The following is a 22,962-nucleotide window of genomic DNA, read 5'->3' as shown; positions in this document are numbered from 1 at the left end:
GTAATTTTATGTCGTTGGTGTGAAACAACTTCATATCCATTTTTTCTCAAGCTGCCCAGCCAAGGGACAGTGGGCATAAAGAGGGAGACCAGGAAGTGTCTCTACCCAGAAGGCTAACAAACAGGGCTCAGAGGCTCAAGGCCTTCCCTGATGTATTCAAAGATTTGGTTCTTCTCAATATGGAAGTTCCCTTTCATCAACATGGCCGTTATTGTTTGGAAGACTCACAATCAAAGAGACCAAAGCTTTCTCTTGTTATTATTCCTCAAGAGCTGGTACTCAGAGGTACCCTGCGTTTGAACATGGAGCTTCCATGTAGACATCTGCTTAATCCATTTTTAAAGCCAATGGTCATGAGAACATATGTGACAATGAATTCCATGTGTTCACTATGCATAGGGTTGCCAGAACTGCCTTGGAAAATTCTGGGAGATTTTGAGGGCAGTGTCTGGGGTGGGTAGAATTTGGGGAGGGTGTGACATCACCTGGTGATGTTCTAGGAATTGTCTCTGATCTCTGTAGTAAAGACTAGAGATGGGCACGAACTGGGAAAAAACCGAACGATGTGGTTTGTGGTTCGTCAAATTTCATGAACCACAAACTTTCATGAACCTGCCCCTGGTTCATGAACCAGTTCATTTGGTTCGTGAAAATGTCACATCCAGGTCAGAAAATTGTCACTTCTGGGTCAGCAGAAGTTCACTTCCGGGTCAGCAGAAGGTCTGCAGGAAGTCCATCCCCTGTTGCCTAGGAAACTGATCGATTGGTACCAGGCTGTCTGCAATGACAAACCAAAAAACGAACCAAACGAAGTAGCCTAAAAGTTCGTGGCGATTAATCAGAAATCGGATCTGATGAACTGTGGTTCGTGAACCACGAACTGACCTGGATCGTGCTTAATTTTGGTTTGTATTTCAGTTCGTGCCCATCTCTAATAAAGACCATAGAGACACAGGGAATTCCTAGAAAATTGCTATGGATGCTATTTTCCAGCCATTTCTTTTTCCTCAATTTCTCAATTAGGGCTGAGGGTGGGGGTTTACCCCCTGCAAGGGGAAAAATGGCAATCTATTCATTGTGTGAGGAAGTACTTCCTTTTGTCAGTCCTGTACCTGCTGTCCCTTGACTGCATTGGCTGTGCATGATTTCTAGGGCAGGGAGAATAAAAAAACATCAGGCAAATGTAAAAAGAAACTAACATAAAAAGAAATGAACATTCACTCCTTTCTAAAAATAACTTGGTCTGTTGAGCATCATGCTGGCTAAAATGGTAATGCTTCAGGTATATGGAAAAAACAGGAGCCCTATTTACTTAGAGTCGCAGTAGCATTATGTTCCAGTCAATTCACATGAAACAGTGGATTTCCTTTACCAAGGTTTAGGAGATTCCACCACTGACAGGCAAGTTAGCCATTGCTAGCATACATGGGAAAAGCTTCTTGAAGCTTCCTTACAGCAATTATGTTAACATGTGTCATGGTAAGGTAAGTGGCTAGTCTCGCACCTAAGAGCGGAACCAGCAATACAATTTTTATTCATCTCTGGAAGACAGCTAAAGAAATGTCACTCGTTTCACTTGGCATTGTTTTACTAGTTTTGCCATGAGTGAAGGGAAATGTAATGTGAGCATTGCTCTAGAGGGGCAGCTGAAGGTCAGGAGTGAAATATAGCTTTCTGCAGCACTTGGTCTCCATCTGAAAGTTACCTACATTATCGTTGGGATTCACTGTCATCATAGGGAGACCTTGTCAGGAGAGGGAGGTCACCTAGAAGCTGCAAGAAAAATTGTGGGGGAGCACAAGCTTGGGCCTGATCGACTGCAGGAGAAGTGATGCATCATGAGGTTATGCCCCTCAACCTTATGTTTGTGTGTGTGCAATTTTTGACAGCAATAAATTATTAGCCAAAGACATTCTTCTTGTCTTCCTGGAGCTCCATTAGAACATAAGATATTGCTCTCCAAGCCTCCTCCCTACCTTAGTACTTGACTAAAACTCTTCATGTAGGACTCTGATTTCAATGCTATTTTTAAATGTTCTGGATTGAGACTGGCTATCCTTGTTGCAAGTTTGGTGTAATGGTTAAGAGTGGCAGGACTCTAATCTGGAGACCCAAGTTTGATTCCTTATTTCTCTGCTTGAAGCCAGCTAGGTGACTTTGTGTCAGTCAAAGTTTTTTGGAGCTCTCTCAGCCTCACCAATCTCACAGGGTGATTGTTGTGAGGATAATAGTAACACTTTGTAAATATGAGCAAACATTTTAGTGAGGTTTGCTCATATTTATTGTTTCCCCTGTGCCCTGCTTCCCATAGAAGGTAACAGTTGCTTCTCCAGGGATTCCCGTCCCCCTCACCCACCCCAGATATATCCGTTGGAATGGGAATCCAAGTTTTGCTCCTCCCTTACGGAGCCAGTTTGGTGTAGTGGTTAAGAGCAGAGATGAGCACGAACTGAAATATGAATCAAAATTAAGCACGAACCACGCCGGTTTGTGGTTTGCGAACAACAGTTAATCAGATCCCATTTCTGATGAACAGCCATGAACTTTTAGGCTGGTTCATTTGGTTCATTGCAGACAGCCTGGTACCAATCAATCAGTTTCCTAGGCAACAGGGGATGGACTTGCTGCAGACCTTCTGCTGGCCCGGAAGTGACATTCTGCTGACCCGGAAATGATGGTTTTCTGACCTGGATGTGACATTTTCACAAACTAAACAAACCAGTTCGCGAACCAGGGGCAGCTTTATGAAAGTTCATGGTTTGTGAAATTTGATGGACCATGAACCACATGGTTCGTTTTTTTCTTGTTTGTGCCCATCTCTAGTTAAGAGTAGCAGGAATCTAATCTGGAGAACTGGGTTTGATTCCCCACTCCTCCGCTTGAAGCCAGATGGGTGACCTTGGGTCAGTCACAGCTCTCTCAGAGTTCTCTCAGCCCCACCCACCTCACAGGGTGATTATTGTTCTGGGGATAATAATAACATACTTTGTAAACTACTCTGAGTGGGTGTTAAGTCATCCTGATGAGCAGAATATATAATTGAATGTTATTATTATTATTTAAAACTACAATGATAAAAAAGATAGAAACAGCAGAGAGTAGCCAAAAAAACCCCATAAAAATTACATAAAATTACCATTTGGCTATAATTCTTATAAAAATAGGCGATGGTCTGGCATTTAAGATTAGTTTAAAACCTTCTGTTGACTCCATTCCTCAAAACACTTTTAATTGAGGGTAGGGATGGTTTTACTGTCCATCAAGAGTTAAGGAAGATTTTACCATTAATCTGCTCCTGACAAGCTAACTCGTGGGAAATAGATCCTCTCTACATTTATTCTTGCTAAATGTGCCCCATAGAGATGGAATCTTATCATATTGTAATTTGTAGGGGCTCCTTTTAATCTTGCTCTGCTTGTTGTTTGGCATTATAATCGCTTATCATTTTTGGTAAAATGGGCTTTGTTTCTTAGTTTGTTCCTGAAACCCCATTTCATGAAGAGCTTGCATGACAGGATGTTGAAAGCTTGCCACATGATATTTATTTGACTACATCTAGTATCCATTGTGGCCAATTTTATGAAGTTCCCTGTACTCGGAAATATTGCAACGCAGCAAATAGTATTAGAAATAAAGATTAAATGCAAGCCTTATCCTAACGTTATTGCTTCTGTGAGTGGAAAGATCTAAGAGAAACCTGTAAAACCATAAACCTTTTCCCGAACATTATATTTTATGCAGTCCAAAATGTGACACATGGGGTCTTTAATAATTCACTGCTTGTTAACATTAAACAACTGTTAACATGCTCAAATAATTAGTTATGCTTGCTTGACATGTTTGCATCTTTAATAATTGATGCATTTATCTTAATTACTAACAGTATTATGGTCGTAATATGCATCTTTTTTCTATCTTAAAATTTTAACAAAAACTGACTTTTTGCCAAAAATGATTATCTTCTAAGTTTTAATTACTCGCTATAATTAAATTGCCAGCCACAGTATTTTATTAAAAAATATCTTTCATGGAAAAAAAATTAATGGAAATGAGGTGATTTGTTGTTTATGCATCACAGTTAGTAAATATTTCATAAGTTTCATATTACCCTTTCAGCATGGATACATACATATATATATATATATATATATATATATATATATATATATATATATATATATATATATATATATATATATATATATATATACGGACACACAAACTCAGAACATTCTTAATACCAGAAACAATTTTAAAACTGCAAAGATAGTCCTAATTTTTGCCTACTAGCAAAGGTTTGTAAGAGTAAATGTATAAAGTGAGATTGTACAGAGGTTGTACATAGTTACAAGAACCCAAAATCAGGGTTGCAACGGCAGTTTTATTTTTGCATAAAATGAAGATTTGCCTTTAGGCCAAATACAAATTCCTGAACAGTATTTCCTGTGAACCATCTCTCTCACATGCTGCTAATAAAGTATCAGTTGTAGAACTTCGTATGCAATCAATTATTTATTTATTAAAACCCTGCTCGATATAGGCTTAATTTAACAAAATCATCCAAATTTGCCAGAAGGACATGTTTTTGGAGAGGGATACAGATGCTGTGGAAGGATGCTGAAACTTGGTGTTTTAATGAAATCTAAGGTCTTTACTTTTGCAAATGAAAGGCATCTTGAAAGGAATCTCCAATTTCTGCACCTCTGTGATGACAGGAGAATTTCCAATCTCTTTCAAACGGCAGTGGCTTCTTTATTTTAACATTTACAAGTAATATTTAAGTAAGGGCAGTGAGAGCTCTGAACAAACCAAGGGAAAAATGAAGAAGAGGCACAAAAATGGGGTAAATTTAGGAAACGACCTCATAAACATAGGCATTTTTAAAAAATAGCATTCTTTTTAACATAGGTATTTACAAAAATAGCATTCTCATTATTAGCATACCATTTCTTAGATACTGAATACCAGAGTTCAGGTAAAATCTCTGAACCTGCCAACAGCCCATAGATCATTTTTTTAAAATAAATAAAAATATTTACCTTTTAGCACTTGGCAAAGTCTGTCTGTGAGAGGGCAGAGATTTCCTGCTGGAACAGATCACCATAAAATAATAATCAGGAAGACAAGGCTAAGATCTTTTCCTTATTAATGAAAGACACCACATTGACATTGAATGACATTATGTACATTATCAGTTTCATGAAGTCACACATGGTAAGAAGGCCTTTGCAAGCCACAGAAACAAGGATCGAAAGAAGTAGCTCAGCTGACTCTGTGTGGCCAAGGGGGCTTTGTGCTCGTAGTGTTTCAACAGCCACATGGCAAGCTGTTTTTGAAAATAAGAGTCAAACTAGACATGCAAGTGTTTAAAGAGTTGGTTCCAGATTTTCCAGACTGAACTTGGGTTCCCTGCAGCTACATAACAGCTGTGAGAAATAGCTGTTAAAAGAGAGCCAAAAAGGTCTCAGAACACCACCGTGAGGGGAGGAAGGACTCCTGTCTTTCCCCCTCAAGAGGTTTTCCAAAATAACCAGCGGGGGACTGTTTTTGCAGCTCCACATGGAGTATTCTGTGCATGTGGAGCAGTAAAAACAGGGAAATACCCCCCATGCTATTTTGACATGAGGAAATGGCTTGGATGGGAAGGCTGGAGCCCTTCCTCCCCTCACAGTGGTGTTCTGAGGCCATTTGGACTGTCCTTTATTTTTTTAACAGACACTCCTCACAGCTGCTGTGTGGCTGCAGGGAACCTGAGTCAGGTCTGTGGAACTCGGACCCAAGGATCCTATTTAGGGATCATCAGTTGTTTCATTTGCAACCATGCCCTGAAATGTTTTAATGTACAGCATTGAGGGACTAACCCTCTAGGACCACACAGCCGTAAGTGGCTGATTTGGGTGCCCCCTCTATACTTGGATGCTTCCTAATTAAGCAACGGACACCGCACCTGCACAAATCCTGCCAACTCCTGTGAGGGCCTCACTAACCCCTCAGGATCAGTCCCGATTATACAACACAACTCCACAAGAACAAATGTGAAAAAAGATCCCTTGTCCTGGCCAATCAGAGAAGGACCCAAAGAATTCCCGCTTGGTCCCAAAGCCACCAGCTAATCCCACATTGTAGCCACAGAGAGTGAAGATTGGGGAGTTCCACAGCAAAATAAAAGTACCAAACAATAAGAGAGCAGCTGTATTTAGCCTTCTGTCCCTGGCCCTCTCATTGAATTGGTGTCTCCAATTCTCTGGGGGGATTGATGGACAATTGCTCCAGCTGCTATTTGTGTCAGGAATGCACACATCCCTGCCATTAATGTATATGTTTTACTGTGTTTTAATGTGCACTGTGCTGGAGGAGGGTTGGTTATCAGTTATAACTATGTACTTTCATTTTTAGCAGTGAATGGCCTTGGAGGCCAGATGTGTAACGAAACATGCAGCTATACTCACAGACTAAAATGACCTAACATTGTACTGTGTCTAAAATGCTCTTATCAATTCTCCCGAAGCTCTGGGAGATTCGCGTCAGAATGCAACGGACCCCCAGGGCGGGAAAATCTCCCTATATCTAGTTAGTCTCTTTTTGAATGATCACTTCTGCCCATGACCATCTTAGAGTAAAGACCTTGTACTGATAGATCCTTAATAAAGTTACCTTATCCAAGACACCTGCGTGCTTGCTTGTAAGGGGCTTTGGGACTGAACTGCCAAGGACTGACAATTTGGGTGGAAACGTGCATCTTCATTTTTCACTATTGGTTTTGTGTTTAGTAAGTGATACCTCTGTTTAGTACTCCAAAATAGTTGGAAGGGACACTGCTAAAAAAGAACATGAGAAGAACCCTGCTTGATCAGATCACGGCCCATCTACTCCAGGAACCTGTCTCACAAAATGGCCAACCAGTTACTATTAGGGGTGTGCAAGCCAAAAATTTTCGGCTATAGCCGAAAGTAGAAAGCCGAAAGAAGATTCTCTATCGTTAAAGCCGAAAGCCGAAACAAGAATCTCTTTCGGCTTTCAGCTTTCGGGATTCTTTCGGCATTATTTCGGCATTCTTTCGGCTTTTTTCTAAGGGAAAATGCCTCCGTCTTCCAGGACGCCTGGAGGAGGCATTTTCCCACCGAATAAGCCCAAAATTGGTGGGGACCTTCCTGTAACCCTTCTCTAACAACCACCCAAGTTTCAGACAGATTGGACTTTGGGGGGCCATGTTATGGCCCCCCAAAGCAGGTCCCCCCATCCTCCCATAAGAAAGCGAAGGAGCAGCATATTGTTAGCATGCTGCTGCTAATCTTTCTTCATTATTTCCTATGGGGAAAAAATGAAGAGGCAGGCTTCCTTTGCCAGGGGTGGCATTTTGCATGCAAAATGCCCCCTTACCCTCAGGGGCCATTCTCCCACCCCTCCTCCCACCCCCCACCAAGGCTCAGCCTGCTCCCACTTGGGGGGGCCATTTCATGGCCTCCCCAAGTAGGTGCTCTAATCTCTACCACTGACAGCTGGGGGAGGCTTGTGTTGCCAGGGGTGGCATTTTGCATGCAAAATGCCCCCCATCCCTCTGGGGCCCTTCTCCCACCCCTCCTCCCACCCCCCACCAAGGCTCAGCCTGCTCCCACTTGGGGGGGGCATTTCATGGCCTCCCCAAGTAGGTGCTCTGCTCTCATCTCTACCACTGACAGCTGGGGGAGGCTTGTGTTGCCAGGGGTGGCATTTTGCATGCAAAATGCCCCCCAGCCCTCTGGGGCCCTTCTCCCACCCTTCCTCCCACCCCCCACCAAGGCTCAGACTGCTCCCACTTGGGGGGGCCATTTCATGGCCTCCCCAAGTAGGTCCTCTCAGCCCCTAAAGTCCACCCCTTACAGCCCCACACAAACCCAATTCCCCCCAGCTGCCACACACAGACCCAAATCCCCACATTAGCCCCTCACAGACCCAAATCCACCCCCACCTGCCCCACACCCATAACCCCAGGAACAGGCTGGCAAAGGCCAGCCCTCTCCCTTTGTTCCCTATGCTGGGAACTTCTAAACTCTCTTTCCCTGGGCAATTCTGCACAGCCCAGGGGTGCCACAATGGTGGGCACACTTCTGAGTGCCAGCTGGTCCCTGTGAAAGAGCACCTGAACCACAGACACCCTCCCTCAAATTCCCCCACCACCTACAGAGATGGCTGGCCAGCCAGCCCCATTGTTCCCTATGATGGGAACCAACTGCACAACAAAGAATAAAACAAGAACAACACAAAATAAAGTTTTAAAAAAATTATTTTCTCCCTTCCAAAGTACAAGTAGGCAAAGCATTATGACACATTATACCAGCAGTCCCCCACACAGAAAAATTAAATCAAAACTCACTTAACATCAGAGAATCACAAAGCATGATTCCTGTCAAAAACACTTTATTTCTTGAACAGCTTTAGGCTACACAGCAGGGGGGGAACACCAAAGGGCATGGCAGCACTATCTTACACAAAAATAACACAACTCACTTAACATCAGAGAATCACAAAAGCACAATTCCTGTCAAAAACACTTTATTTCTTGAACAGCTTTAGGCTACACAGCAGGGGGGGAACACCAAAGGGCATGGAAGCAGTATCTTACACAAAAATAACACAACTCACTTCACATTAAAGAATCACCCCAAAAAATTGCTGTCAAAAGCACTTTATTTCTGTAACTGCTTTAGGTTACACAGTAGGAAGGCACCACAGAGCAGGAAAGCAGTGTACTACACAAAAATAACACAACCCACTTCACATCAGAGAATCACACAAACACAATTGCTGTCAAAAACGGTGAAGTGGGTTGTATCATTTTTTGTAGTACATTGCTATCATGCCCTGTTGTGCCCTCCTACTGTGTAACCTAAAGCTGTTCAAGAAATAAAGTGTTTTTGCCAGGAATTGTGTTTTTGTGATTCTCTGATGTTAAGTGAGTTGTGTTATTTTTGTGTAAGATACTGCTTCCATGCCCTTTGGTGTTCCCCCCCTGCTGTGTAGCCTAAAGCTGTTCAAGAAATAAAGTGATTTTGCCAGGAATTGTGTTTTTGTGATTCTCTGATGTTAAGTGAGTTGTGTTATTTTTGTGTAAGATACTGCTTCCATGCCCTTTGGTGTTCCCCCCCCCGCTGTGTAGCCTAAAGCTGTTCAAGAAATAAAGTGTTTTTGACAGGAATTGTGCTTTTGTGATTCTCTGATGTTAAGTGAGTTGTGTTATTTTTGTGTAAGATACTGCTGCCATGCCCTTTGGTGTTCCCCCCCTGCTGTGTAGCCTAAAGCTGTTCAAGAAATAAAGTGTTTTTGACAGGAATCGTGCTTTGTGATTCTCTGATGTTAAGTGAGTTGTGTTATTTTTCTGTGTGGGGGACTGCTGGTGTAATGTGTCATAATGCTTTGCCTACTTGTACTTTGGAAGGGAGAAAATAATTTTTTTAAAACTATATTTTGTGTTGTTCTTGTTTTATTCTTTGTTGTGCAGTTGGTTCCCATCATAGGGAACAATGGGGCTGGCTGGCCAGCCATCTCTGTAGGTGGTGGGGGAATTTGAGGGAGGGTGTCTGTGGTTCAGGTGCTCTTTCACAGGGACCAGCTGGCACTCAGAAGTGTGCCCACCATTGTGGCACCCCTGGGCTGTGCAGAATTGCCCAGGGAAAGAGAGTTTAGAAGTTCCCAGCACAGGGAACAAAGGGAGAGGGCTGGCCTTTGCCAGCCTGTTCCTGGGGTTATGGGTGTGGGGCAGGTGGGGGTGGATTTGGGTCTGTGAGGGGCTAATGTGGGGATTTGGGTCTGTGTGTGGCAGCTGGGGGGGAATTGGGTTTGTGTGGGGCTGTAAGGGGTGGACTTTAGGGGCTGAGAGGACCTACTTGGGGAGGCCATGAAATGGCCCCCCCAAGTGGGAGCAGTCTGAGCCTTGGTGGGGGGTGGGAGGAAGGGTGGGAGAAGGGCCCCAGAGGGCTGGGGGGCATTTTGCATGCAAAATGCCACCCCTGGCAAGACAAGCCTTCCCCAGCTGTCAGTGGTAGAGAAAAGAGCACCTACTTGGGGGGGCCATGAAATGGCCCCCCCAAGTGGGAGCAGTCTGAGCCTGGGTGGGGGGTGGGGGGAAGGGTGGGAGAAGGGCCCCTGAGGGCTGGGGGGCATTTTGCATGCAAAATGCCACCCCTGGCAACACAAGCCTCCCCCAGCTGTCAGTGGTAGAGATTAGAGCACCTACTTGGGGAGGCCATGAAATGGCCCCCCAAGTGGGAGCAGGCTGAGCCTTGGTGGGGGGTGGGAGGAGGGGTGGGAGAAGGGCCCCTGAGGGTGAGGGGGCATTTTGTATGCAAAATGCCACCCCTGGCAAAGGAAGCCTGCTTCTTCATTTTTTCCCCATAGGAAATAATGAAGAAGATTAGCAGCAGCATGCTAACAATATGCTGCTCCTTCGCTTTCTTATGGGAGGATGGGGGGACCTGCTTTGGGGGGCCATAACATGGCCCCCCAAAGTCCAATCTGTCTGAAACTTGGGTGGTTGTTAGAGAAGGGTTACAGGAAGGTCCCCACCAATTTTGGGCTTATTCGGTGGGAAAATGCCTCCCCCAGATGTCCGGGAAGACGGAGGCATTTTCCCATTGAAAAGCCGAAAGAAAGCCGAAAGAATCCCGAAACGTTTCGGCTTTTTTCTTTCGGCTACCCGAAACGTTTCGGCATTCCCCGAAACGTTTCGGCATTCCCCGAAAGAAGCCGAAACACTTTTGTTTCGGCATTCTTTCGGCATTCTGAATGCCGAAACGCACATCCCTAGTTACTATGAACCAACTGGGCACAGAGGCCAAGACCTTCCTGGATGCTGCTACCCAGTGCTTCTATTCACAGGTTTGTTGCCTCTGAACATGGAGGCTCCCTGTAGTTGCCATAGCTAGTAGCCTTTGATGGATCTACCCTCCTTGAATCTAACTTCCTTTTAAAGCCCTCCCCCCATTGCTTGTGGGTCTTCACCTAGAACAGAAAGAAATAATTGAGAATGGATAAATAGATTTCTTCCTCACTGCCTTGTTCAATTAACATCTTGTCTAACTCTTTCATTGGACACGCTTTCTATTTAGGAAAAATAAACGTAGGCCCATTGTTCCTAAAGGGTTCAATAGAGCCCTGTTTCTCTTCCCAATGTGTATTTATTGATGCACAAATAATGGATCCCATTTTTCGGGAGAAAATTCAGTCAATGGAAAAAAGAAATGGTGCAACAGCACAGAATCATGCGTTCAATTCCAGGAAAAAGTGGAAATGAACCTGGGATGTTGCGATCAAAGCAGCAGAGATGAGTAATGTGAATCAGGCATTTAACAGTGAAAAAAAAATCAAAATCAAATCAAGAACTTGGGTAAGCCTAAAGAAGCACTTATTATTCTATCCACTGATCCCAGTGAAGATTTGATGTCCCCCTTTGTGCTACCCGTCTTTAAGATAAATAATTATCTTCAATAATAAATATTTATCATAAATAATAATTAGGGAGCCAAAATGTAAAAGAGCAAGATTTGGGTTTAGTAGCACCTTAAAGACTAACTAGATTTCCAGGATATGGGTTTTCAAGAATCAAGGTTCCCTTTGTCAGATATGAAAAGTAGAAAAATGAAGAGGTCCTTATAATCCAGGCAGAGAGTGGGCAGAGTTTTGTAAATTAGAGCGTCAGGAAGCTGGCTATAATACATGTTGTAATTAGCTTGGTAGAGCATAGTGCAAAGTACAGAAAATTAGCAAGAAAAAATCCTATGTCCCAGCTCAACCCTGGGGGATCCATTGTTCCAAATTTGCAAATAAACTCGATTTCAGGAATCTCGCATTGTTAGAAATTCTCTTCCATGAAAATGACACGCTTCAATTTTTTTCATCTAGACACCTACCAAGAGTGACTGCAATGGTGAGTGAGAGTCTCTTACTCTCAGTTCTACCAATGGAGTAGATGCTTTACATTTAGGAATGCTTTGAATTATTTACACATGGTTTCCCAGTGGCCACATGATGTATTAAACGTTCCTGTGAAGTTGTGCTATATGCACAACAATGTTTTTATCACAGAACCCCATCTGGAGTGGAACTTGGTGTCATCTCTTATTTCAAACCCCCCAAATACAAGAAATCTACATTTTTGGATCTGTGCTTTTAAAATAATATCCACGTTACCTTTTCAAAATACATTCAGCTCTGCATAGTACATGCAATTAGAAGTCTCTCCCCGCTCCCTGCACTGTCTCTTCTAGGTTACAGGTAAGTAGCTGAATTCTTTAGGTTAAAGATCGAAAGGGAGAAAGGGGATGAGGGAGAAGGAAGGCAGAAAAAGTTCTCATTTTCCCTCTCTATTACCTTGATGTCTATCCAATTTATTTCAATAAGAATGCAGGAATATTATATCTGAGACGCGGTTAGTTAAATGTCTGTGCATTTCTGAATGCTTCACTTGCTGATAGCACCCTACTAGTCAGGCGTATTTATTTCTTGTAGAGCTAGATCCATCCATGCTGCCGTGTTCAAGCATCCATCAAGAAATCTTTTCTTCCTCCCCTCCTCCCTCCCCGCCCCGCATTGGTTTCAAGTATCTTAGATTCCATCACTACGTTTTCCTACATGTACAGAAAAATGGTCTTCTTGACTACATGAGCTTTTTTATATTTAATAACTTTTGTGTCCCTTATTTTTGAAAGCTAGGATTGGATAGTTACTGTTTGTTTAGTTCTGCATGTTTTACAGTTTTGCTGCATTGAGACTAGAGTTCCATTTCACATCCCTCTGATGCAAACTGTTTGTGTAGATGTGTGTTGGGATTTGTATGTAGCATTTTTTATATGCATTTTGTACACGTTGCAATTTGTATAATCTGTAGCGGTGGTGGAGAGTGCCCTCAAGTCATAGTTGACCTATAGCAACCCCTGGTGGGGTTTTCATGGCAAGAGACTAACAGAGGCGGTTTGCCATTGCCTTCCTCTGCAATGCTGGTCTTCGTTGGAGGTCTCCCATTCAATGACGAACCAAGGCTGACCTTGCTTAGCTTCTGAGATCTGACAAGATCAGGCTCATATTTTTTTATTTACATCATTTATAGTCCACCTTTCTCACTGAGACTCAAGGCAGATTACACAATATGAGGTTAATATAATCAGTATCAAGTAAGTACATTTCAATACAATACCATAAGGTAAAAACATATACAAGTTTAAAGAGCATTAGCAAGGATCCAAGACATAGTAGAGATACTGAAGCAAAACATAATCAATTCTAGTATTAACATTAGATAGCATGGAGGGATGGTTGTACATAGGAGTACATATTTAAAGCAACGACTGTAGGATGGGAGTGATGTTCATGCTCCTGCTTGCTCCTGATAACATTAGAGCTGCAGCAATTTGCACTAATTGGAGCCTCCTAGTTAACTTAGATGGGAGGCCAATGTACAGAGCATTCCAATAGTCAAGCCTTGATGTTACCATAGCATGGATCCAAGTGGCCAGGCCAGCCGTGTCAAGATAAGAAGCCATCTTCCAGTCTAGATATATACTATTTTTTACACTGTATTTCATCAGTTATGTCTGCATGGTGTATAAATGGCACCCAAAATGGTTTAAGGGGAAGAAATAGATGAGGAACACCAACAATGGAAAGTTGTATGCATGAAAAAGTTCATCATGATGATATATCCAGTTTGGTGTAGTGGTAGAGTAGTGGTTAAGAGCACGGGACTCTAATCTGGAGAGCCGGGTTTGATTCCCCACTCCTCCACTTGAAGCCAGCAGGGTGACCTTGGGTCAGTCACTTAAGAGCAGCAGGACTCTAATCTGGAGAGCCAGGTTTGATTCCTCACTTCTCCACTTGAAGCCAGCTGGGTGACCTTGGGTCAGTCACAGCTCTCTCAGAGCTCTCTCGGCCCCACCTACCTCACCGGGTGGTTTGTTGTGGGGATAATAACATACTTTATAAGTATGTTGTCCTGAAGTTGTCCTGAAGAGCGGTATATAAATTGAATGTTGTTATGATTATTATATGTAGGCAAATTTGACTTTTTAAATAGAAAGTTAATAGCAGAATTCCACATTAGCAAGGGACTTGGCATGGGTAATATTTATGTTGGGTTAAAAGGTTTACAAAGCAATCCTAAATAGATTCACATCCTACTTAATCCATTGAATAAGCTTAGAGGGATGTAACTCAGATTGAATTGTCAAGAATATTTGGTTGCGTCTAGTACGTTCCGTTTGTATAACTTCTGACTGGATTTTCGTTGTGATTCGTGAACACTGAGGCTCTACTTGAAGTTGTTTATTCTTATTTATTCCTGTTTTTTATTGCTTCTGGTTTGCATTTTTTAAGTATAAGGAAACATAATACATAATGCAAGTACAAATATATTTTTATATTTTGATGTAGGATGGGGCTGGATAGCCCACAGCGAAGCTGCTAATAAATAAATCCATTCACTCATTCAATTTTTTTTTAAAAAGTAACTCTTGCTGCAGTGTTTATGAAAAACAAAACATTTTCTGTTAACTGCTTATAAAACTGATTATAGATACATGAGGGAGAGTTTGATAACATATGTTTGAAAAGGTAAACTCACATTATCTAAATAAAATGGAGTGAAGGGAGATCTATGTGGTCATGTCTGGCTTCTGTCTAAGCTTCCCTCAGACATGATATTGACTACACCATATCAAAAGCAGCTTTGGCTTGGTCTAGTCAATTTCATATTCCCTTGACTTGCCTGGATACAGGGGTTGCAGTTTGTCCCACAACTGGGATCCATCTGTCCTCTTATAACATTTGTACAATTATCAAGCTACTAAAGCAGATGGAAAAGTGTCCTGCATCAATGGTAGGAGGAAAATCACTTGCTTTCCTGTACAGAAGCCATTTTCTGTACACATAGTCCAACTATCTCCCCCCTCCATATGAAACAAGTTAGGATTTAGTTAAAACTAGGAATCACAAAGAGATGCCGAGAGGAAGCAGTCTCTTAGGGCGTAGCTAAACATTAAGTGTGACACAAGTCGGGTCAGGGCATTTCCAACCCAACTTGTGGTACAGGTAACTTTAGGGAACTCTTATTTACCAGTGCTGCAGGACTGGTTTCTTCTTGTGAGCACAGCCTTGGCATTCCCTCCTGCAACATTTTCTTGATATCAAAACAGCCACTAGGGCTCCTGTTTGCATGTGAGCCAGGGCACATGGCCTTCCTCGTGGCTGTTTTGCCTTGAGAAAACAGTGTGGATGGAAAAGGTGAAGACCCCCTCCTTCCTTCCGCACTATGGGTGAAGCTACAAGTGACGAATGACACTTGAACGGCAAGTGTATTTCTCCCTGTTCACTTGCGCTCCACTCAATCCACTTGCCATTCAAGTGTCATTCGTCACTTGTAGCTTGGCCCTTAGATTGCGATCAGAAACTAGCCCTTAGGGATGAGAGTTCCCTGATGTTATGTGTACTGTGAATTGGATAAGCCCCCCCTCCAATCAGACTTGGGCACCAATCAGACTTGGGCACCTGTAATAACTACTGCTGTAATGCGCCCTGTGCCCGCTTGTGGGGAAGGCAGGCTATAAATTGAATAACAACAACAACAACAACAACAACAACAACAACACTATGTAGCGGAACCCTTGGTTATATCTCTGATGAGCCTTGTAAGAAATCTGCAGGCCAGCGGGGAGGGTCACGGTGACAAAACACACAGACAACAGTGCTGGAGTTGAAAGAGTCCACAACTTTATTGAGATTACAGCTCAGGGAGCAAAGGAGTGCATAGGGCATGGATCCGAGCATTGGCTGACCCACCTGCTAGCCGATGACCCACATGCCCCCCTCAGACCGCCGTTGAGGGGGAATCCATGGGATGACAGTCAGTGGGATGCCACTTGGGTGAACACCCCTCTATGAATCATCCCCTGCCACCTGGCAGTGAAGTGGACTGACAGCCCCTGACTGGGCATGCACCAGCCATTCCTCACACCCCAGACCCCTTATGGGGATCCCCATAATAGGGAGACTGAGTATGAGGGCCCTGTTTTTCCCCAAATGGATCGGTGCCCACTGCCCAATCCACCAGCTTGCTCCAAAGTTGTGACGAAAGGAGGGCTGAGCAGGATGCCACCAGAAGCCAAGTGCTGAGGGGTGCGGGCCAGCTTCCCAGACCAGAGGCCTGCACCTGATGTGCATGCACATGCTCTCCCAGGCTCCTGATGCTTCCCTGCCCCTCTCACAACTTGGTGGCCACCATGCTGTCTCCCCACCCACCTCCCCCACACAGCCTGCCATCTGGGCCCCCAGATAAGTTTGGGAACCGTTGTTTCTTACCTTCGTTTTTATTATGTTTTGCTGTCTTCCCATCCACCTTTTCCTAGATTTGCATGATCCCACTTCTTGAGTTTAAGAACCCTCCACCATGTTCAGAGATGATGGTGGCCAAATTCTGGCCCAGATGGAGGGTTGCTATCCAATTTCTAGAAAATTAGTTTATGTTCACCAAATATATTGCTGAGTGTTCCTGGGCTGATTTATCCATGTTTGGTTTTTATAAAATCACATTTGATGGCAGTATGTTTTTCAGAAATTACTACTTCATCTAAGTCTCTATGAATAATGTACATAAAGAAACATATTCAGCTTGATTAGGGATAAAAGAACAGAATCTAAGCAGTACTGGCAGGATCCTACCGTGAGCTATTCCAGAGTTGATTCTAACCAAATGAGTATATTCCGAGTCCTGCCTCTGTTCCCTCAAATTAAATCTGAATTCCTGATTATCCAAATGTTTTAGATGTCCTTCAGGCTTTGTGGCCAAATTAGGCTGTAATGTATATCTGATTATAGTGGGATCTGCAAAGGGAAATGAATTAGCATCTGTGACAGAAAGTTTTTTTTTAAAAAAAAAATCCGAGTTCCATTCTTCCTTGCTCACTCACGGTGGTGACATTTGTAAGTCTTTGCTCATGCCAAGAGTCTCTGTAATGGCCCATGTTGATTCAAGATGTCCCTTTATGCACTTAATTTAAAATAAAACCTTCCCTTTTTAATGACATTTCCATTTATTCGGGATTATTGTTTAAAATCCTAAATTAGCATTCTGCACTGGGGGCCTTGACAGAGCGATTACATTTTACGCTGAATTATTCAAGGCCATTGGCTGAGCAAAAATGGCATTTTAAAACAAATTTAGGTAGTTCCAGAAGATGCTAACCATTAAGGATGGCGTTACCAGGAGGCTACCATAAGCAGTTAGTTAGAATAGCATCTTGCAAGCAGGGCAACACCCTTTCCTCACTAGAGACGTCTTGATGAACACACAGATGCTCCTATGTAGAACAGCAATGGAGGCCGCTTGATAAAATCAGCAGATCTAAGAGGCAAAACTCTTTTGTACCACTTCAAATGGCAAGCTGTGGAGAGTGCAGGAGGCAGTTGAATTCTTCTCCGCAGACCCATCCCGTGTAGTGAAATCTAGCATGCAAGGGAAAAAGGATTTCACCCACCCTTATTTCTAATACACCGCTTTTCTATTTTATTTTGTGGAGGGTAATTTAAACATACCTCTATCTCCCTACCCTGCCAGATCTAATCTCTCCTTCCCTTTCCCTACTGTGCACTAGGATTGCCGGGTCCATGTTGGGAAATTCCTGGAGATTTGGGAGGTATAGCCTAGGAAGGGTGGGGTTTGGGGAGGGAAGGGACGTCAGCTGGGTGTAATGCCATAGAGTCCACCTTCCAAGTCAGCCATTTTCTCCAGGGGAACTTATTTTTTTCACCTGGAGATCAGTTGTAATTCCAAGAGATCTCTAGCCACCACCTGGAGACTGGCAGTCCTAAATTCCTGCTAGATATATCCTTTACAAATTATACTTAAAAGTTCCATTTCATCTTCAGGATACACTATTTGTGAAAAAGTGCTTTCTTTTGGAAGACCTGAAGCTAGGGTTTCCAGGTGCCCACCGGTATCAGGCAAACTCCCAGGGATTTGCCCCCTCGCCTGGCAAATCCCCGAGCGAGGGGGCAAATCCTTGGGGATTTGCTGGGCGATGGGATTTGGCCCTCTCGCCCAAATGCGCCGAATCAGCCCCATGTGGTGCACAGGAACACGTTATTATCATTTCCGGAAGTGACATCACTGCGTCAGCTCAAGGGTGTGTGTGCTTTGTGTGTATGCAAAGAAGGACCGCGTGCCCGACACAAAGTAAGAGCCAGGTTCCCTACCTTCCTGAAGGGAGGGGAGAGGGATATGGCAACCCTATGCATACTTAGTCAGAAATAAGTCATTGAACTAAGTGGGATTTCTTTTGAGTAAGCCAACTTAGGGACTTACAGCGAGCTTTCTATATATCTATATATTTTGAGATTTGGGATATTCTTTTTGAGCTAGGGTAAGCAAGACTGTGCACAATATTTCTAAATGTGGCTGCACCACAGATTTGTCTAATGGCATTTATACTTGCTGTGTGGAGAGGAAAAAGTAGAAATACTGGGATTGAGCTAAAATTGTGTTTTCTGTTCCTGCTATGCTAGTTGATGTAGAAAAATATATTTGGGGACCGGAATTCATTCGGTCCACTCGCTTGTCAAATATGACTGACAGAGTTCTGGAAGATATGGCATTAGTGCATGCAAATAGCATATTTAAAAATATAAAATTTTCTCAAGTTTAAATATTTATCATGTGTTTGTTTTATGGGAGTTACAGTGCAACAGGGGAAAAGTTTTAAATTGAATCATTCTGCTTAAAATGTATCTGAAACAGTTCACAGTGGCTGAAACCATAACCAAATATTTTTTCTTAAAAAATATAATTAATCTGTGAACCAGTGACAAACTAGAGAGCTGACAAATATTATGACATCTAACTGGCCTCAAATGTTAATGGTTCAGTCCTCTCCTAAGACTCTTGCTTGTGCAGCTTTATTTCTGGACTTCTGAAATATAAGATCAGGTTCCCAAGTTCCCAAGTGGAACTGAATATTTTTATATTTTTCGATAGGTTTTAACTTCCAAACTGTACAGACCATTTGGGAGGTGTAATTTAGCCCAGTTTTAAGTAGAGATGGGCACGAATTGGGGAAAAAAATCAACCGTGCATTTCGTGGTTCGTTGCATTTCATGAACCATGAACCACGAACTTTCACGAACCTGCCCCAGTTCATGAACCGGTTCATGAAAATGTCACATCCAGGTCAGCAAACCGTCACTTCTGGATCAGCAGAAGGTCACTTCCGGGCCAGCAGAAGGTCTGCAGGAAGTCCATCCCCTGTTGCCTAGGAAACTGATTGATCAGAGCCAGGCTGTCTGCAGTGATGAACCAAAAAACAAACCAAATGAACCAGCCTAAAGTTTGTGCCAGTTCATAAGAAATGGGCTATGACGAACTGCTGGTTCGTGAACCATGAACCAGCCTCGTTCATCACGAACTTTGGTTTGTATTTCGGTCCGTGCCCATCTCTAGTTTTAATTTCTTTCAGGTTCTTTTTACCCACCCCTCTAAATTCTGAATATGTAAAAACAATCCTCCTATGACTGTACATATGAAAATCTGATAACAAGATACTTAATAATAATAATAAAATTCTATTTATATACTGCCCTTTAGGACAACTTAACACCTACTCAGAGTGGTTTACAAAGTGCGTTGCTATTATCCTCATGACAATCACCCTGTGAGTTGGATGGGGCTGAGAGAGCTCTGAGAGATCTGTGACTAACCTAAGTCACTTAGCTGGCTTCAAGCAGAGGAGTGAGGAATCAAACCTGGTGCTCCAGATTAGAGTCCTGCTGCTCTTAACCGCAACACCAAACTGGCTTCTTGTGCAGCTTTATTTCTGCACTTCTGAGACTTCTGGACTTTTTGTGTGCTATTTCACCAATGCTCAGACATGCATGCACATGACGGTAAAACTGCATCCAAAGCATCTGAGTAGCTATGAAGCCATTAACATTTCTGCAGTATTTTATCAATGTGCACATATTCAGCGGTACGTAAAGTGTGGAAATATGGCCTGACAACAGCACATGTTCCAGTTCAGTAATTATTTTTAGAAATTCTCCTAGAATTCAAGAGGAGCAAAACACAGGGCAGAATGAGGGCATTGAACAATAGCTGAGATGGAAGCATCTCTGGTCCCAGAACAATGGCTATTCTGAGCATCTTTGGCCATTCTGTGCACTGCACATTCGCCTCCTGTATACTTTGTCATTTGTGGACAACATGACATCAGACCTCTGTGACTGCCACTCTGAGGGTTGGAGGGGCTGAGGCTCAGCAGGTCTAGTTTAAGGCACTCTCATTCAAAAAAAAGAACAAGTGGTAAATGATGTAACAGGCTTCTATCTGAGCCTCTAGAGAGTTGCTGCCAATCAAAGTAGACAATTCTGCTTTCGATAGACCTATATTCTGGCAATACTGTGATAGGTTCGTGTGGATGTGGATCCATTCTGGTAGTTGTGATATTCTCTTCTGATGCAAAGGGCCTTCCTCTTCTGTCTTGCCCAGGGTTCCTGAAAACCTGCCAAGTTGCACCAAATCACATGATACAGGACTCAGTTGCCTCCTTCTCCTTTGCATTGTTCTTCTGTGGCCTGGTTCAGCGATTGCATGTGAGAATTTGATCAGCCTTTTAATGCAATTCCTTCTAAAATTTAACAACAGCAGCAGCAACAACATTCTGTTTATATTCCGCCCTTCAGGACAACTTAAGTGTATTGCTATTTTCCTCACAACTATCACCCTGCAAGGTGGGTGGGGCTGAGCGAGCTCTGAGAGAGCTGTGACTGACCCAAGGTCACCCAGAGGAATGGTGAAGCAGAGGGGTGGGGAATCAAACCTGGCTCTCCAGATTAGAGTCCTGCCGCTCTTAACTACTACACCAAACTGAGATCTCAGTCTATCTTTCAGTTGCAGAAAAAATCCTCACGGATTCCACTTCTCTAGTGGGAAGGGAAGAGCTGCCATTTTAAACGTTCCTTGCTTGGCCCTGATGCTTAGGAAGTGTAAACTACCTGTGTTTTGATATGCACCTGGGGCTATAATTCTTCTGAGTTTCCCCTGCTGTCTTGAGGTAGCTGAATTTAAGTTACAGATGAACATGCTAACAGCAACATTAATAGCAACCTGTCCTGTGTCTGTCCCAAGGCACATGGATGATGCTGTCTCTCAAACTTGAGACAGGGGACCTGACAGAAATAATTGAGTACATTTTTTTTCCTGAAGAAAATACTTTTTCCAGAAGAAAAGAAAAGAAATAATAAGGCTGTATAGGAAACAAATGAAATTTAAGTATAAGTAGCATTATTTGGCAACAAAGACAATTCTCTTTAACTTGATTTTTAAAAGAACTTGTAAATGACCAAAGTGGGTTTTTTGGACCCAGCTTTGAAATTCTGGTTGATTGATGCCACTTTTGATCAGCTGTGGAGTCAAATCACATTAAATTAGGCTGGTCAGGCCTCTCATTATGGTAGGGGGCCTCCTGCTGGCAAAAATGGTTGCCTGCTGTTACTCTGAGCAGGAGTGAAAGAAAACTAAAAAAAAAGTGATGTTGCCGACATTGCCACTTTACTTCCGGGTACAATGTGGAAGTGATAAAGAATAACCTCAGGAACTGCCAGAAACTCGATGGAGTTTTTGCGATTCCTAGAGCTATCCTTTGTCACTTCCACATTGTACCTGGAAGTGACATAGTGACGTCAATGATGTCACACACATCATTGTCCCCGCCCCCAGCTTTCCCACTAGTTTGCAGGCTACATGAAATGGTGTCAGGAAGAACAATACCCATAAATAGACATACATGAACATTTTGTGTTTGTTTAATCTTACCCTACCAGTTTAGAAGAACTGTGTGACTAAATCACCATTACAAAGCATTATCCATTAATAAGCTGAAACATAACAGTAGAAAGTTTCAGATGGAGAATCCATGGGAATAATTCTAAAGCCCATACCTAAGGGATCTACCAAGTAGCAAGAGCTCTCTTCTTTGTCTCCTAGTGGCCTGGGGGTTTTTTGTTTGGGTTTTTTTTTTTGCTTTTGGCATGCACTGGGGTGTGTGTGTGTCAAGTTTGCCAGCTCTGCTCTTGCAATCATGTTGAGCGTTGGAGGGGGGGAGACAAAGCTCGGGGAGGACAGTGGTGTTGATGCGGTGACATCATTTTGGGATGAACATCTGGACATGATGCCACATTGTCTGTGCGATTTTTCCCTCCCATTCCCCTCCCCCCACTACCCCACTGAACAAGCAAAAGGATGGAGCGTGAATGGCAGGAGGTTAGGCAACTACTAAACCTACCAGAAGTTTAGCCATTTAGATATAATGATATGGATTTAAGAGTTTATAATACTGGAAATATAATCACTCAAATGTGCTGGCCTAGTGCTTGAGAATGTTAATTGAGAGATAAAACAGTGTTACACCGACAATCGTGAAGTTACACCTCTGCTGTTGTGCTGATATCTAACATTTGCTATCTAGCAAGCTTCAGGTTGCTATATCTTCAGGTGTGATATGTTGCAAACTGGAGATCTGGTGCTTTTTAAAAAATTCTTGCAGACAACTGTTATCATCTTCATGCATTGCTAATTCTCTTATCTGCTATAACTTCATCTACACAGCTTGGGTTCTACAGCTTCATCAAGTGAAATAATGGGCCTAATAGCGCCTTCATTTAATTAACTTTTATTTCAAATGACTTTCTGGAGTTCCTAACATCTTCAAGATGGTTTGAGTGGATAGAGATGGCTTTGTTGTGCAGACGTGCCAACGAGGCAAAGAAGCATCTTGTTAACATGAAAGGCCCCTCGGTGTTTTTAAAGAGAATATTTTGTTTAGACGCTAATAGGAAGCCGGATTGCCTCTGTGTGGGAGTGAGAGAAACAAACAAGTATAACGAAAAACTCTTACACTATCTGTGTAGTTGTAACCCATTTCTTAATCCAACAAATTTCATTAATCTTCT

Source organism: Eublepharis macularius, chromosome 16, assembly GCF_028583425.1.
Source record: "Eublepharis macularius isolate TG4126 chromosome 16, MPM_Emac_v1.0, whole genome shotgun sequence".
NCBI classification, from domain to species: domain Eukaryota; kingdom Metazoa; phylum Chordata; class Lepidosauria; order Squamata; family Eublepharidae; genus Eublepharis; species Eublepharis macularius.
Note: the sequence above shows the minus strand (reverse complement) of the source record.